Source organism: Triticum aestivum, chromosome 6A (genome assembly GCF_018294505.1).
Source record: "Triticum aestivum cultivar Chinese Spring chromosome 6A, IWGSC CS RefSeq v2.1, whole genome shotgun sequence".
NCBI lineage: Eukaryota > Viridiplantae > Streptophyta > Magnoliopsida > Poales > Poaceae > Triticum > Triticum aestivum.
Window position 1 is genome coordinate 100200927 of NC_057809.1, and position 6344 is coordinate 100207270.

At 41.1% G+C, this 6344-nt stretch overlaps 1 long non-coding RNA gene across 6 annotated transcripts; it reads right to left on the reverse strand.

The window, feature by feature from the left end:
- Positions 1-832: 832 nt before the first annotated feature.
- Positions 833-6009, reverse strand: LOC123132282 (uncharacterized). 6 transcript variants are annotated; one of them, XR_006464609.1, is made up of 9 exons: positions 5767-6009; positions 5626-5699; positions 5055-5401; positions 4486-4952; positions 4051-4391; positions 3815-3957; positions 2554-2684; positions 2172-2449; positions 833-1263 (listed from the first exon to the last, which is right to left on the reverse strand). It is a non-coding gene; the product is annotated as an uncharacterized lncRNA (long non-coding RNA). The 6 variants fall into 6 exon arrangements; XR_006464608.1 differs by having other exon boundaries at positions 2172-2290; positions 2367-2449; positions 4051-4952; XR_006464606.1 differs by having other exon boundaries at positions 4051-4952; positions 5163-5401.
- Positions 6010-6344: the final 335 nt, after the last annotated feature.

A 6344-nucleotide genomic window follows, 5' to 3' on the forward strand; every position in this document is an offset into this window, starting at 1 on the left:
GTGACGGACAGGTCGCGGACTCCTCCGAGAATGAGTAGGGCATGGTAGGCGGCAGGGCCTTGTGTCCCAAGTGGGCCGGTCTGTCATCCATGTCCTACTCTTCCTTGCTGGAGACAACACCTTCACTTCGTGGGTCTTAAACCCCGCCGGCGCTGATGGAGATGGCTGATGAAGGACATGGTCACCGATGCGGAATACAAAGGAAATGGACGAGGGCACCGCCGTATGATAGGTTTAGGTCCAGCCACTCCTTTTTTAATTGAAAAATGTCTGAATTGTAATAAATGTGCTTCAGTTTATATGACAATCAGTCGATTTGCATGAATTACATCTCATTTGTTTAAATCTTGTTTGAAATATATGCGGATAGCATTGAATGGCCGGCTTTCACATTTGTGTCCGCAAACTGTTTCTTGTTTGCGGATGAACGATGGGAAATTTTGGGTCAGTATTGGAGATTCCTTTAGTGGCGGATGGACGGTAGAAATACATGACATGGAGAGTTCCAAGCAGTAGACTTCCTTTAAAAAATGAGGAGTACTTGCACATCTCACATGCATAGTTTACCGCGTACGTGTGGGTCTATGTGTAGAGCAACTAGTATAATGCCCGTGCAACGGGCTATTAAAATATTTTGCGAGAGTTATATATAAATATAATGCATGTTAAATTTCACATGTATAGAAAATATCAAAAAAATAATTGGATGATTTATACATAAAGAACGATGATCCAACAAATAATCTGTTACGAATTAAGATCTACTTTACGCGCTTAGTTATTCTCGCACAATATCAAAAATGTTGTCGTTTGCGCAATATTTGAGCAAGTATAATAAAAATATCTCAACTCATAACCAAATTGTTTTTCTTTCGGCTACGGGCCTTTTAATTTTTTCCTTCTGATTACATACACTTAATACTCGGTGGATTTTTGGCCCCTTCAAACACATCGCCTTGGGGCCCTCGTTGCTGGATTCTTTTTGAACGTTAACATGACCCCCTCGGTTAAACTTCTTTTGTTTCATTGTGCTATACATCGACTTATGGTGACTTGCGTTGTACAAATTCACTACAACACATGGACACATATTTAAAAGACTACTCATAATTATCAAAGGTTCCAATAAGGAACATGGGCGGATAGTCAGCGCATTGCAATGCTGATTTGGACTTGAAAAAGACATGGTGTTACTACTTTTCTGTTCTTTAGACAATTCTTCTAAGGACGGCTCCATCCTACATCCTCATGTAATTCTGTAACCTGAACCAAAAGAAGATTAAAATTTAGAAACTAATCAATTGTTGTGATAGAACAGTGTATGGTATGCGTAAAGTATCATGTATGCTAATGACATTTCCACATGGATTAGGAATCAAGTAAAGTTGTATATTAAAAATGTATGCGTAAAGTATCATGTATGCTAATGACATTTCCACATGGATTAGGAATCAAGTAAAGTTGTATATAAAAAATGTATCTCCGCAAAAAGTTTCATCTCTATCATACTATTAACCTAAACGAACCCAACAATAAAAGCTTCAAAATCATAACGAAACAATAGGAATTCAACAACATTCATTATTCCATAGAGGTTCTGGAATGGACACCATGCAAAAACCAAAAGGACAAGCAAACCATTGTAGTTTGTATGAAAATGATTACCATCAGGAAAGAACAATTTTCTTGAAAATTTTCCTTTAGGTGGTACTGACATGCACTTTACTATTAATATAAAAAACATGCACTTTACTGAGATATGAAAAATTATGATACTGCAATAAAACTCTACAGTTGAGTAGAAAAATGACTGAAAAGTAGCGCTGCATGTGCCTACATGACCTTACTTTTTAGAAATATCACAAGTTGCTTTACATAAAGTTAAAAACAACTTGCCTGCTACGAGTACAAAATAGCTTCTACTTCTTATGGGGTTTTGGCATACAGAGCTCACCAACATATGCATTCGACTTTATGGCTAGCATTGATGATAGGAACGACATCCGATACTGGTGGTAAATTAGACGGGAGTAAATAAAAGAGTTTGCTCAAGTCAAATCATTTGCGTCAACCTTCGCCATATAATTAGTATGTAAATTTCCTATGGGCTAAGACAACTCTCAAATGTGTCCATAGTAAGCTAGCAAGCAGGAACCAGAAGACGATCTTACCAATTTTTTGCAGTTTTGATGGGCTTGAACCTTAGATTTCCGCGGGAGACACCGTGGCAAATGCGTGCCTGTGCAACCACCTATCGACCTTCAGATTGTTCAAATTATCACTATCCACCCTGATACAACCAATTTGGTCCATAGTTAGTGCAGAAAGATTAGTAGCAAATCAACCACAAGGTGGAGGAGATCGACGGTGTGGCTGCACGGTTGGCGGAGTCGAAGAAGAGGGGGCTCCGGCAGATTGACGCGGAGGTCACCCGCCGTCGATGAGGGGCCTTCCGGGCATCATTGAGTGACATTATGTTAAGTTGCAGCTTTTGCTAGAACTTAGTGTCATTATCCAAATGTAGTAGGATAGGAAGAAGTGGGCGTGGCGAACCTGCAGAAAACTATCCATCTTGAGCGGGGCGAAGTTATGGCGCTTAAGTGACACGAGCAAGTTGACAAGGCCTGCAGCTTGCAGTGCAACCAAGAGCTCCCTAGCGGTGGCGGCATGGTATACCTGTGCAGCTAGAGGTCATGAAAACAGAGCGAAATTTCAGTTCCAGTAATAATGACAAAATTTAAGAAAGAAAACTTTTCACCTAAATTCAGAACATGAGATCCATATCAGAGCATGGACACTTTTCATTTAGTACAAGTGCTAATATGAACCAGTCTATAGAATCAAGAAACATAAAGTGCCACATAATAGATCAATTTTTTTATGGACATTCATCCACTATAATCGGTGTTATCTACAGAATTAAGCCAGAAAATAAATATTTAGCCAAATGGTCAAGCATTGGAGACCAACAAAACTAACAACTCCATGTAAAGGGAGTACATAATTTTTCACATCACCCACGAGATGTAAGTCGAATTAGGTTCCCTGCACGCTACACGAAGATAAACCAAATCAAGTGCATGGACCAATGATCAACCAAATCAGGTTACACCATGCAGCACAAATAAAAGGAAAAGAGTTGAAGCAAAGATAAGAGGAATGCGTACAAGCAAAATTTGGTTCATAATTATGAAAACAATTATATCTAATATTTGTTGAAAATAACAAATGAATAGCATATCATTATCACAAGATTAACTGCAACATAGTACAGACTGTCGCACTGCACCACCATGGATAGAACCGCATGTGTGATGAATCTGGTTCCACATCTGAGGGCTTGCCGACTCGGTGCGTTGGGACAATGTATCCTGCCTTGATAATATTCTAGGGCTACACGCGAATGGGGTGGCGGAATTCTCAAAATAGAACCATGTGAACTACTCCATCTTAAGAAAATTAATCAACATTGAAGTTCTGGGACATGCACTTGTTCATCCCGTAACCTGGTCCAGAAGAAATTGATTTAACACCTATTTTGACAATCAATTGGGAAAGGGGACCACTCGGCAAATATGATGTATCTAGTATAGTACTGTAGCGACCTTGAGATTATCAAGATTCAGACCTAAGTTTACGCACCATGTTTCACTTCTCAAATGACTGCACACTATTTGTATGTAACAGAAAATTATATCTAGTAATTACCAGTTGGTTCGGTAAAATAGGGACATCATCTATATGGCAAATGAACTCCTTAAAGACATTCTGCTTGTAATCTCAATAATCATTGCGTGTTCGAAGAAGCCCTGACCTTAAGTTGTTCCACAACTTCATCTGCCCAACTCAATGGCCACCTCTTGAATGAAAGTTAATCCTTCCCCATCATGCTTTTCTCTTTACATTTTACGCATTAGTGTTGGTTAGTCGCTTGCTCTCCCCTTCACTGCTATGAAACTGAACCAAAAAGAAGAAAATTCAGCGTGAGTGCATATAATTGAGTGTAAGTTCAGATTTCGTGTGTTTTCCTGACGGATTTTTTGTTGTTACCTTTAGATGTTTCCAAGCTAAACTGGTAGATATAATTACCATCCAATAATTATTGATCCAGAAAGAAGTCATGATCTAATGTAATTAATAAAAACAAAAGGCTTCACGGGAAACAATAACTTGCTACTGTTGATTCCAGCCTTGGGCCTTCTCACGTAACACTGGCAATTCCTTGTAAATCATCCCATGGCGACCTTCCTTAATCCTTGTCCCATGAGCATAGTCTTGGGATCAATGAACATAATCTTATCAATAAATGAAGCCAGTTCCATGGTTACGACAGCTCTACCAAATCATCAGACATGAGTTGGACTGGTTTGTGGCTTCTAAAGTGCGTGTACCTGTAAACATATGTCAGGTAAAATGTTTCCTGTAGAAACATTAGTGCAGTACCTAGAACAAACAATATATGAAAAATTACTATTACCTACTTACCTTCAATTACGATGTAGGAGATATTATTCAACATTAAATGCATCCATGATCACATTCGAAAATATATTAGATTAGTTATATCCATCCAATCTAGTCTTGCCTAATAACGAGAGTAAGTTTGGCATGCAGGTTAGTATTAGAGATCTATGAGAGGCATCGTAGCAAGCATGTGGCTGGCATGAACTTACTTCAGATTTGTTAAGCATTTTAACAAACACATGATGCGGGGCATCATAGTAGAAGCATGAGAGAAAACAGAGACATACTTTTAAGGCTGGTGTTGGCTCAAAATCACCTATGTCCAGATCACATCCAGCTAGCCTGCTGAAGTAATGATGCAAATCCACAATGCTATGACGCCTAGAGGAAAACATATATGTTACCGTTCTCACGCCAGAGTTAGCACAATTTGGTTGAAAGCCATCAAATTGGTGGTACAAGCATCCTAAGCTGATCTTGTGTGCCGTCTGCATATGATTCACAAGAGAAGGTGTGTGAGTAGTACCAGAAGAGGAAAGGAAAATGGAAGGAGCAACTTCTTGCTTTTTGATTCATGTGCTGATTCATACCATGATATCTTGGGTTGATATCTTCCTTTACAAAAGCAACCACAAATACCTGATAGCAATTTCACAAGAGAAATTAACAGGAGCAGAACACAAATTAAGGTCAGGCACCTGGTGGCGATAGAAGGGCAGGCTCCCAAATAAAACGACAATCTTGAAGAGCGTCAAGCCGAGGTCCCATCCCTCATTATCCATCACCCGCTACACGAAGACAATCCTGATAAATGTGTCTCTATCCCGAAGGTCTGCTTGGTGTCCTCTGTGTCCCTCGCTGCTAGCTCATCGCCTGCAGCTTCCATCACCGTCCGTCATCTTCCTCCTCCTTTCACCATTAATTGTTGCTTCTCGTGCTGCAAAAGAGACATGTGGCTGCAGAATTAGCCTCCCTTTCCAACTTGCTGCTGGCTTTATGAAGAGGAAACCACGAAAACCAAAGTTCTCTTCAACATGAAGTATTAGCTGCAGTTCAAAAAAGAATCATGTCTGTACATGTAGTCTGTGGGCTTAGAGAAATTATGGAGAAATGAACAAGCTTAGTGGTGACAAAATAATACGTTGTATTGAAAAAAAATACCATGAAAATCTTAACATTGTCGATTCTTCCACCCTTCCGGCGGCCATGTACGTGTGAAATATGAGAATGAGCACCTGATTGACAGAGAATAAGGACTTGATCAACGAGAAAAAGGAAAGGTGGGGAGATGAATGGGATTACCTTTTGGTCCAGATCATCGACGGCGTCCAGATCACAAGTAGCCCGGTGCAGGCGAGGCGAGCGCGCGCCAGCGTGAAGGGGAGGCGGCGGGCGGGGCGAGGCGGGGATGGGTGGCGAAGGGGACGGCAGGTATGGGCGGCGGGGCTGTCCGGCGGCGTGGGTGTGCTGCGCGGGGGTCGCCAGGTGTGGCGGCGGCTGCGACTGGAGATGGGAGACGAGGTAGGACTAGCGAGGGATTGACAGAGGGAGTCCACCGGTTCTGTCGCGATGATAAAACCAACGAAGGGGAGATGGTGGACGAAACGAAAAAAATCTACAAAATAAATCTACGAAAAAAACCGGACAAAAGTAATGGGACGAAAATTAACCGACGAAGACTACCAACTGCTTTATTAAGAATAAAGATATGGGCAAGCTAGCTAGCTAGCTGATGCGTACAGTATTACCTCTCCCGCGAAAAACAACAGATTACAGTACCACCTGATTAACTGGGCCCACGTCCATACGTCCATCCACCGATTCCGGCGATCGTAGACCATGAGTACCGAGTATGTAACGTGGAATCTAGTAAAACGAGA